General features: G+C 37.7%; 1 protein-coding gene across 4 annotated transcripts in view; it reads left to right on the top strand.

Annotated features, from left to right (window-relative positions):
- Nucleotides 1-12,270, top strand: part of LSAMP (limbic system associated membrane protein) — an 820,993-nt gene that overhangs the window by 621,117 nt on the left and 187,606 nt on the right. The gene's annotated exons all lie outside the window — the stretch shown is intronic.

The raw sequence follows: 12,270 nt of genomic DNA, 5'->3' as shown, positions 1-12,270 counted from the left end.
TGTTGCTATACTCAGTTGGTAGAGAAGGAAAATGAAGACCAAAGACACAGAATGACTTACCCGAAGTCCCTGGTAACAAAATGGAAAAAGCTGGAGCAAATCCTGCTCTCTTCCCTCTATACTGTGTAAATATCCAAGTGCTCAGAATCCATTATTTCTTCTTTTTTCTTTGTTGTCTCTTCCCAGCAGACACATTCTCTCTGAGCACACACACACACACACACACACACACACACACACACGCGCGCGCGCGCGCGCGCACCACTGCCCAGCTTCAGTTTCTAGGGAGAAGCACAGGGGAGCTCCACATGTCCCTGTCAGGAACCTGCTAATGGTAGATGACAGCTGTTCAACAACAGAAACTGGGTGCTTCAGGGTCCAGACCCCTGCAGAGAGGAGCAGTTTCATATCCCAGCCTAAGAAGGTTCTCAGCTTTATCCTGTTCCCGTGTGAGCCTGTGGCCATCTCCCTGCCCACCAACCACTGTGCTCAGACAGTGGTTGGTCTATCTGCCCTTCATAAATCCACTAACTCCAGAAAATCAGAAAAACCCCTTGGCTGGAGTGGATGCAAATCACTCCCAGGCATCGGAGGAGGCAGGGCTGCCCTCGCACTTCCAAGGCTTAGAGATAGAGCTCTTGTCAAATGAAAGGCAGGCTTGAGGATCTGAATGGCTCTCTTACCCTTCTTTACCCTCAAGCTCACCCCCCGAAGCCAGCTTTCTAATTTATGATATGATGGGCACCACATACTGGGATAAGCACAACATACCAGCTCTGCAGGAGCTGCCAAATGGGACAGTAGCTCTTTTGCACTTTAGGTTTTGAGAAGAGAATTTGATAAATGGTCCATTTCCCTGGGGATGAGAAAATGGCAAGTCTAGGCTACACGGAGAAGAGGATGATGAAGACAAGGGGACCACAGACTGATACTTGGTTTATCAAAATCCCTCTTTACATGGAAAAGAAACATGGTTCAAGTTGCAAATCCTTCTGCTTGTGATCTCATAGCTTCCTGTCGCTATATGCAGCTGAGCAGCTCTTCGAGCAGCCTCCTTGTCATTGCCCACACCCCAAGCCTGGCATCACTTTGCAAGGGACTTGTTTTGTATGTGCAATGTTAGCACTCTGAGCAGGGAAGAGACACCAGCCCTATGAGCAGCAGCACAGCTTGGTAATTGGCTTTTAAATGCATTTTTGGTTTAAATTGATATCATGGGTGTTTTGTTCTTCCTCCCTGGAGGAATTTCAATCTTTTATTTTTTGAAGGGTGACTTTTGCTTGTCCTATGAGAATTAAGAGACAAACTTGCAGTTTCTGGCTAAGGAAGTACTCTGACAGGAGATACACATTATTCTGCCAAGCAGGCTGCTGGAGAGGACCCAGAACCAGGAGTGGGAGAACTGGGTTCTGACTGTCCTTGACCCTCTGTGTGACCTAAGACAGACCATTCTTCTTTTAAAGTGTCTCTTTCCTTATAAATAAAAATGAGAAACTGGCCTACAACTGGTTTCTCAAACTTTTACATACTTAGCAATCACCTGGGGGATCTTGTTAAAATATCAGTTCTGATTCTGCATGTCTGGGGTGGGGCCTGGCTGGTACATCGAAGCTCCCCAGGGATGGCCATGTTGCTGGTCTGTGGATCCTATTTTGATTAGCAAGGGTCAAGGATGTTGTTTCTCCAGGCGTGGGCTACTCATCCCCGTCCCCAACCATTCTCCCTCTTCCACTACATCTAGTGTAATGGTTCTCAACTACAGGTGATTTTGCCCGGTGGACAATGTTTGGCAATGGCTGGAGACATTTCTGGGTGTCTCAACTGGATGAGTGTAACCAATGTCTAGTGGGTAGAGGCTGGGGAAGCTACTGAAATAGCACAATTCACAGGAAGGTCCCACACAACAAAGAATTATTTAGCTCAAAGTATCAATAATTCTTCTATTGAGAAACCCTGCTCTAACCATACTATCCTGCTTTCTATAACTCACCTCAGGGCCTTTACACTTGGTGTATATCCTATGCCTCAGACTCATGGGTGTGTGTGTGTGTGTGTGTGTGTGTGCTTGTGTGTGTGTATACACACACAAGCATACATACACACATGCTTGTTTTTATTATTAAAGTCTCAGTTCAAATACAGCATTCTAAGGAAAGCTGTTCCTGATAATCTTAGTTAAACAGCACATACTCCCTGCTACTTTTTGTCATTGTGCTATTTTATTTCCTTGTAACTCTCTCACTATTTGAAAGCTTATTATTTGCTTTTTTACAAGATTTTTTAACCTGTAGCCACATAGTAGTACAGTAGTCCCATGACATTATGCACTTTATCCATCTTATTCTCTGCCATGTCCTTGGTAATACTGCTGTACCCTAGAAAGAAGGCATATTTATTATGAAAAATATATGTTAAATTAATTAGCAAATGAATGAACACACAACTGAATCTACTTGGGTGTATATGTTTTAAAATGTAGAATTCTAAGCCCTGATCCAGACTTACTGAAACACAATCTCTTAGATGCAGGGTCCAGAGATCTACATTTTAACAAGCTTTCCTTGTGATTTCTGTACACACTGGGGTGTGAGTTCCACTGGGCTAGTGTGGGGAAAATGGAAGTTCCTATGGCCAGTATCCTCACCTGACCCTAAACTACTTGATGTATTGGCCTACTGCTAGGCTAATACATCCACACCGTAGGCAATAAGCTATTACTGACTGAGTCACAAAGAGCTCTGCCCTGTTCTCTGGGTGGAAGAAGAGATGGAGGTGGATTATGGACCTGCAGACTGCTAGATGCAGATGTGATTCTAGTGCTTGATCTATCTCTGGAAGAATGAAGCCAGTTATAAACCCTTTTACTCCAAGAAAGTTCCATTGTCATTTCTTCATCTCACCAAATCCATAGTGAACTTGCCTGGGTCTAAAACCCTCAGGAAAGACAGCTAGATAAAAACAAATAACTAAGTCCTATAACTCATGGGGGACTCACTCCCCAGCCTGAATGTGGATCTTCTCTTCTATCCTGCTGGGAAAAAGCAGAAATCCAATCCTGCCTTTGGTTTTATCTCTGAGGGTGGGAAATGGGGAGGGAGGTCCAGAGCATGACTCTGACTAGGTACCAACCCATCTTTACCTTGAAGTTGAATAGATTTAGTTTATTTTTCTTGAAAGTTGAAGGGAGTCTGAGAGAAGATGAGCAAATTACCTTTCCTGAGAAAATAGTAATAAAGTGAAAAATGAATAAAGGATAAGCAAAAATGATATAAATTTAACCTCAATGTAATATTTCATGAGGAATTTAAAAACTTGGTGCCTTTTTTTGCCCACAGCCATACCGACGACTATGCCATCACAGTCAACCAAAAAGCTTGTGAGTGATTTCATGCACAAGGCTAATGAGCCATCTATTTCCCATCTTGAATTTGCATCATTTTTTAATGTAAGGGAGAGACTACATTTATCCCTGTTACATGCAATCTTAGTAGATTTGTTGTAGTGCTGAAGCATTAAAATAAGGAAATGATCTTGAAATTCTTGTTATAAAAGTCTAAACAAACCATCAATTCCCTGAAGACTTCCCTTGAAATAAAACATGATGGGGGATTATCTATGTATATCAGTTCAGAAGTAGAACTCACACTTTGGATACAATTCTACCATCTAGCTACTCCTGACATGTGAAAAAATTCAATGCATGATCATTATTACTATTGTTTTTCTGTGGTTGAGGTATTTTAATCTGTTTAACTAGTTACAATCAGTAAATTTGATTATCAATTTTTTCTAGGTCCTTCAGATTGGTATAAGTCCCTTACTTAATTATTTGGGAAACTTTCAGTCAGTTATAAATTCATTTTACCATAATGCAGTTCACATACTCCATGGTACTTACAAGAATAGGTTCTAAATTTTTGCTTATGTTTTAATATACAATATTCCTTTAACCAGTTGTTTGGTAATCTTAACCAGTAGAACCCAGGTATTTATTCACTCTTGAGCTCTGATTGTTGTATGTTGTGGCCCAAGCTAAGATTTTTCTTATGATTATTCATATATCTCCAGAGACAAACTACTGATGCCTTCTGGAAAATTCAAAAAATTTACAGGGTTCTCAACAGATCCTAATAAATACTTATTAATTTTATGGGAAACTTTGTTGTGGGGTAAGTCTTTGGTAAGCAATCGTAAAGCCGATTGCTTTTCTCAGTTTTTCATTCTACCCTATTAGTAATGTGTAATGTCAAATGAACCTAAACATACACTTCCCTATTTTATTGCTTCCTCTTCACCTCCATAAACCTAGTAACAACACTGGTCATTAAGTGGCTGATTGAAAAAACTGAATCTGTTTCTAAAACTATCTTCTGGACACCCTCTGGAATGTACATAGTGGTTCCTTTAATTCACTGACAAAACCATAAAACCAGCACTTAAGGAATTTGATTCTTCTTCATCATAGAATACATTAATGGTCTGTGATATGCAACAGTTATCACCAGCATCATCAACAAATATTCTGAGTATTATGTGCGAAATATTCAACTGGGTCCTGAATACTGTGGGTAGGAAGGGCACTAAAAAGGAATAACAGATCCCTTGTCTGAGATCACCACTGAACTCCACCATGAGCAGACACTTTTGGGTGAAGATATAACAAAGTTGAGGAAGAGGAAAGCTATTGATCATATGTTTCCTTAATTACCTGGCTATTGATGGGAATAATGGTGGCATCACACAGAAAATGGATAGCCCTGGAGGCAGTGTAAGCTTTCTCCCTTACTTTTTAAAAGAATTTGTGGAAAAGTTCTTTAATGAATTTTATGTGGGGACAGTTGACAAATTTAAACCAGCAAGACCAGTAATGGTAAGTCTACAAGAGAAGTTGAAAGGAATGCTTCACAGAAAACTTTATTTGGATCTGTCTCTGGACATATGGGCATCATGCTCTGCACAGGGATCTGAATTCTCACTTACACTTGCATTACACTTGGTACATCTGCTTCAGGGAGGGATGGGAAGAAAGACTTTCTCTAGCAGTTTATCCCCCCAGCATCTCCATTCAAATGCCTTTTATTTACCAAATCTCAGTCAAAGATATAGTAGCTAAAGTTATAATACCTAAAGTTAACTGTAGTTTCCATCGGAAATGCAAAGATGTAATAATAGCTAAAGTTGATTGTAGTTCCCACTGGGACCACAGATTGAAGCTTAAGGAAGAATGGGGTCACCTCTGGTCAAATTTCATCCTAAATTTTCTAGTACAAAACAAGTCTCAAATCTTAATAACTCTACTTTGACATGATTTCTCTTATCCATGGAAATCTCAAGATACTCCACTAGTAGCATGTAGGGATGACTTTCTCTGTGCTGAAATGAAGCTGCCTTTCAGCAGTTAAATGTGGCCACCCTAATGATTACTCAGCAGCACAACACATTAGTTACAGACAAGGACAAAAACATATATAAATATTAAGAGAAAATAAGCCTTATGAAAGAGTAACAAGTGCCTGAGCTTTTTATTAAATATGACACGACCCACTTACCAAGTTAGGTTACCAAACAAAGTTGCGTTTTGGATGGTGGTGGTTGTTTTATCATAGTGGCTAGAGCTCCCTTGCCTATAATGAGACTATCCTTTCTCCTCTTTAGAGTCACTCCTCACAAATGCCCAGCAAGTATACTCATGAAATTCCATCCTAATTCCTCTCTCTAGCCCCAAAGCTGATTGCTTTTATTCAGAATATGCCACCATTAAAAGCAGGAAATCTAGAGAGCTGATGTCACTTTGACACCCAACAAGTCACTCTCCTGATTGCTGTTGTCACTGCAACAGTGCTGGGAGGCCACTTGTCATTTTCAGAGGCCAGGTTCAGATCACGGGGGTGGGGACATAAGAAAAACAACAGAAGTTTATTTGCACCAACTTCTACCATATGGAAGCTCTGTGACCTGAACTCCTAATTTTTAGACTCAAAATAAAACCCAAACCTGGAAAACAATGCATTCATAGGACCCATCCACACCATTCTTTTCATGAATAGTCTGCCTGTGCTGAGCTAAATCAACAGTCACATCTTAATTCATTGGTTAGGGAAAAAAATATTGTATACCAGTAAGAAGAGGGAAAAGGGTGGGAGACATGGGATAAATTTACATTTTATAGAGATACCTCCATATTTACGTAAAAAAATATAAAAATACCACCATGGAAGAAATATCACAATTTGCAGGGCAAGATGTAAACAATGGACATTCATCTCTACAATAAAAAAATAAAGTCTGTTCCTTTAAGAACACAGGGGAAACAATCATGAAAAGAAAAAAAAATCAAATTAGCATGAAGTGTCATGACATAGCAAAGTTTTGAGAGACAAGTTATTAACAAATTTCAAAAGAGGAAGAGGAGTTTGCAGTTACCATAATCATTAAATGTTAATAAGATTATCTGAACCTGTGGAATATAGCTAGAAATTTTAAGGAATTGATTCCTCTATAGAATAGTAAATTCCTTACATCTCCTAGATACACTACAGATCAGAAGAAAATATGGCCACAGGTAACTCAGCAGTTGGGGATAAAAGATGAATTTTTCTAACATTTTCAAGGCTGCAAAGAATGTGTTGGATTTTACAATGGAGGTAAACTCAGGTTTACGTCATATATTCAAACAGCTGCTGGAAAAATTTAGGGGAGTAGTTAGTTGTTTATTTTGCTAAGCATTTATTTGTCAACTTGTCTCAATAATCTCTGTGCTTTACAAACACTGGCTTATAAATAATAAGAATAACCCCATGTGGTGTGTAGGGAAAATGTAAATTTATTCCCTGCTTATTGGATAAAATGTTGAGGTATACATAGGTTTTGCTTTGAGGCAATGTGTCTACATACTCTGTCATACTTTAGAAATGTGAAACAAGTGCTGGAGAAATTGTTAACTATTTATACAACAAATATCAGCCATGTAGAGAAAAAAGAAGCAGAAAAGAAGGTTCTATCAAGTTCTCAAAGTCCTGTGATTGAATAGGCAGAGACCCCTGAAGAAGGTAAGTGTTATCCCAACACATAGCATTTATTCAGGCAGCAGATAAATTTGAGTAGTCACATCAAGGCAATTTCTTAATTATCCATTTGAAGATAGCTTTGATTTGTAGTGAATTCACTTTTACGTCAATCTATTCCATTATGACATTTCAATCCATCTTTATGAACTATGTCAGCATCATGTCACAGACCTCCACCAAGGAAGAAAATAAATACATTTTTGAAATGTTTGCTATAAATAAAACATTTTTCAAAATAGTTCTTATTTTTATGTTTAGTTGCATTATAGGAGAAGACTCATCTCTGAGGTTTCAAATGGACATATCTACTCAGTGGCATCATCTGATTTACATGCTGACTAAAATTCTGATAATAGAGGAAGAAGGTGACTTTGATCGTGCTACCAATTGTAGAAGCCCAAACATGTATCTTCAAATCTATGAAGCAAGAAGACCAGCAGCTGCAGTAGCAAAAACGATTTTTGACTCAGGAGAGAGTTGTAATTCTGTGGGTCATCACTACATTGCCCTGACCCACCCTCTGGCCCTCATTAACTAGAGCTGTCATTGTAAATGAGGACTTTGCAGACATTTGGATTGGGTCATTATCTGTGTCACACTAGCTGATGATGCTGGTGCAAAGTTGGAGTTGGGGGCTGAGGACGTCTAATCTGAGAAAAACAACCTGAAACATTGTTCTTCAGTTAACATACTTTGTAGAGTATGTCATTACAAAAGTGTGTGCTGCTCATTTTCTTCTCAACCTATACAGATGGCAAAGAAAATAACTTAATTTCTGCATGCATGCCATCTACCTGCCCCTTTCAGAACAAGACACTTAGCTATTTACGGGAGAAAAAAAAATCTAGTAGCATATGCAAGAACAAATGTGAGTGGGGAAAAGGAGGCAGTTCCAGATGATCCACTTTACCCTAGAGCATGGTACAGCCTTATTCCTGCCATCTAAGCTTGCAAAGGTATTGCTGGCATGGGCTAACCTCAGCACATTTAGCCCCCTGCAGTGCAGTCCCATGACATCCCTTTCAAAGTTGCAGCCTGTCTTTAAATGGCACTCTTTCCTTCTCAGGTTCACTGCTACTTTTACTCCACCTATAAGGAAGACTAGTTAGGGAGAGTCGCTAGAAGCTACCTTTTCCTTTTCCCAGATACATAAGGATATTTGAGGATGTTAAGATGTCTCTCTAAGCCCTTGATGATTATAGTGAAGATACAAGATTATTCTGAGCCAACTACTTTTCTAAGACATATGTGTATATCATATGTGTGCATGTATATATACATATATACATGTATATAACTGTATTTAGTTTCTATGGAGTGCTATAAAATATATATTATCCCTATTTTACAAATGAAGATACTGAAGATTAGAGGGTTAAATTACTAAAAATCTAGTCAGTGCCATAGATGGTACCCACATCTCATGCTTAACCACTATACTAAGAGTTATGGCCTTGGCAAAGCTTTCCAAAACCCAGTCTCTCTTCATTTTTAAAATCGTGCTAAGCAAACACGAAAGCTCTGTGTTTTTTGCCTTCTTTTTTTCCAAGGAAATAAATGCACTCAAATATTCATTTACAAAATACATTGGAAAAGTGATCATTTAGTTTAGAGGAAATGGAAGCATATGCAGGAAAAAAAAGGCAAGGAAAACCATTTTATCCATGCATTTAGATAAAATGCTGAGATACCTTTATCTATAGTAGACAATCTACTTGTAATTGACCTTATACAATATCTCTCAAAATGTGATCCAAGGCTTCTTATATCAAAATCACTGGGGTGCTTGTTAAATGGAGTTTCCTGGGGTCACCCAAGACGTAATAAATAAGAACAGTTGAGGATAAGACCCAGGAATCTATGTTTAAATCATCCTTTCCTGGTGATTCTTATGTCCACTAAAAATTGAGAATAATTACTCTAAGATCTTTTGTTGTTTCTCATCATTTTAGTTTGACAAGTTATTGGAGGAATGCCATTGACAGGAAAATGATAAGTTTTAGTGGACAAAGCATGTGACTTCCCCAGCATCACTTAGTGGTAGTGGCAGAGCTATCTCTTTTTTGTTTTGGAGGTTTGATGCATTATCAGCAGCCAGTTAGATCAAAGCTACATTTGGAATTCCTGAGGAAGTAGAAGCCTATTGGTGTTTTCAGAGTATTAAAATGGGTGGTTAGGAAGAGAGTATGAATTTTGAACAAGTTTTCTTCTTTGTTCGGTGACCTTGTTTGCAAGCCAGCGTGCCGACAACTAGGTCACAGAGTTTGTTTAAAAGAAAGGAGCATTTTACTAAAGATTTTGCAACGTCTGCTAATTAGAAGCTGCCTGTCAGGGTGAAGTAGCATCGAGAGGCTCAGAATAAGAGCTCTTGGGCGTTAAATGGTTCCTACCAAATACCAAACCTATTATCATGATTGGCTGTTATAGCCCTCAAAACGGCAAAGTGATTAAATTGGTCATTATGAAACCCTAAAGATGCATAATTATGACAAATAAGACTCAAGTGCAAAGAGATTTCTGTCTCACTGACTGGATTACATTTCAAGGAGGAATCAATGAAAGAATGTTTCTAAAACCTGTCAGCTGTGTGGAAGCTGCTTAGCAACTGGATCCTCTTGATCTTCATGTAAAACACTTTTCTGTGTCATCTCAACACACTCAGTTCAGATACTTCTCCAGATCTTAACATTAATCCTAAATGCCCATCCTCCACAACAACTTCTCTCCATTTGTATTATAGCCCTGATTTAGACATGCAATGCTCTTTTTGATAATTTTGCTAAGAATCACATACCTCTAACAGGATCTTGGATTTCCTCTAAATCACTCTATCTTGCTAAGTCCTCAGACCATATTTGATGCACTTATCGTTGCTATTAGTAATGGCGAAAAACCAGGACTGCAAAATAAGCTGGTCCTATCCAATCTATTCTACATCTAAGGACTGAAGAAAATAACTCTGGTGACAAAATACATTGCCAAAAAGACAAGGGTTCCCTCCTAGAAATAGACATACTACAAACCCTTGTAAAAAATGCTTGGGTCACTGAAAATATGGATATGTCAGGCTGCACCCAGAAATTCCAGCACATATTAAAAGACTTTTAATTTAGCACTATAGAGAAGACAAATCACATCAATCCGGTTTCTTGACAGATGCTTTTCAGTTATTGACATATGGGCAATGAGAACATGGAAAAAGAACTCAAACAAGATTTACACATCCTTTTGGATGTCAGTAGCCAGATATTCTTATGTGGTATCTGGTATCAAGCTTCATCTGCAGTAAGCTTTGTCATTAGTGCAAACTAAAAATACTATTTACTGAACAGCAATATTGGTCAAATTACCAATATCTTCTTAGAAAGAAGTGCCTTCTAGGTATGATGTATGAAGTATAATGCAAATTGTAATTGTAGTGATTGATATTTCCTTGAAACAGAAAATCACCAGGAATGTAGCCAGCATTTATTTTCTTGGTTTATTTAAATTGTACACAGAACATAAGGTATTCACTTCCTCTCTTTTTTTTCTTTCCTCTATGAATTTCTTTCACTTTCTTCTGTTCTATTTACCAAATTACTCCAAATAACTTGAACTGTACTCTTACCCTCAGAACAACTCATATAGTGTGAAAATTGAGTGCCCCTTAAGAAATGAATTGTTAGTATTTGATAACATTGTGCTCCTCTTATTTAAAAAAGTGCTATAGTTTATTGGAAAAGAGAGAAAATAGCAAGAGAAAGGGAACCAAAACATTATGAAGGGTGAAAGAATTTTAATTGTTTTTAAATACATTTTTAGACTGTCCTAACAACATAGGAAAGAAAACAAAATATATGATGTTGATGAAAATAAACAAGGGCATCTGGATGACTTTCTGGTAACTCAAAATAAGAACCCTTATCAATGCAGAGTTTATAAAATATCAGTCAAGTAGATCATTGGAAGCATAATTTTCCTAATAAAAAATGAAGGAAATCACAAAAGCATATAAAAAAGTGATTATGTGTTTAAATTTGTAGTTCTCTGCAAATATGTATCTAAATTTGTAGTTTAAATTTTCAAGATTATGCCCATTCTAAAAGATTCATGCTAAATCCACCCACAATTAATCATTTACCAAAGGGTCTTACCATGGGCCATTCTATGCTCTGTTTGTATTGCCGATGTTTCGTTTGTCTCAGAAGCAAACGTGGGAAAGCATTCATTGCTTGTCACTTACTACTACTGTATATGCCTGTTGTTTCCACGTGCATTTGGAGCCAAATTAAATACTACATAAAGATAAACTATGTCATTTTAAGTGACATATAGTAGCTCAGAATGAAAATAATTGGGGAACATTTGAAGTGAAGACATTAATGTGATTTTGTTATCACTAGAATTAAGGAATAAAGAAGTTACTTGTTGTAGTGATTCACATTTATCTGGTTTCCTTGTAGTTAGGAAGCTCTTGGATGAAATGAATCTTCTCGTATTTGTTGAGGAAAAGGGACAATGTAGATATTATCAGAATAGAAAGTCATCCAGGTAGAGAGTGATAAGCAAAGAAATACATATATGGATGTTGAAAAATCAGATGTACAATTTCTTACTGTCCTCAAGTACAGAAAAGCTTAGAAGCAACTTAAAAGTTCTGGTCAGCTGGAAGAAGTTAGAAGTTTGAAGATTTTTATGTATATGATGATAGGGGAGCCATTCCATTCAATTGTTTAAGTAGAAAAAAGCTGTTCAAGCGTTTTCTCCTGACTGCAAAATGTACTTGAATTAAAGATCCCATATCTGAAGTAAAATTCATAGGTCCTGATACATAATTATATGATAGCATAAACTTGAATTTACAAATCTTTCAAGTCATTCTAGAAATGAAATATTTTAAAGCTATATTCTATCTGTTGAATGTTTCCCAAACTTAGAGGATGCTGATACTAGTAATATTATTTATTTAGTATATTATTTACTGTTCTTGTATAGGTGGAGCAGAGAAGGGAAAGGAATCTAAATTAGTCGGGATAATTAACCCTAGCTGCCATTCTAGTCCACGAAATCTCAGTAGATTAACACAATACAAGTGCATTCCTCCCTCACATGATGGTCATATGTTTATCATTGTTCGCTGCCTTGTAACTCTGCTATCGTAAAAACATGGCCTCTGCAGTCACTGAAAAGGGAACAAGGAGGAAGAAAGGGGAGGCCACTA

Source organism: Manis pentadactyla, chromosome 1, assembly GCF_030020395.1.
Source record: "Manis pentadactyla isolate mManPen7 chromosome 1, mManPen7.hap1, whole genome shotgun sequence".
Classification (NCBI taxonomy): domain Eukaryota; kingdom Metazoa; phylum Chordata; class Mammalia; order Pholidota; family Manidae; genus Manis; species Manis pentadactyla.
Note: the sequence above shows the minus strand (reverse complement) of the source record. Positions and strands in the feature narration are given on the sequence as shown.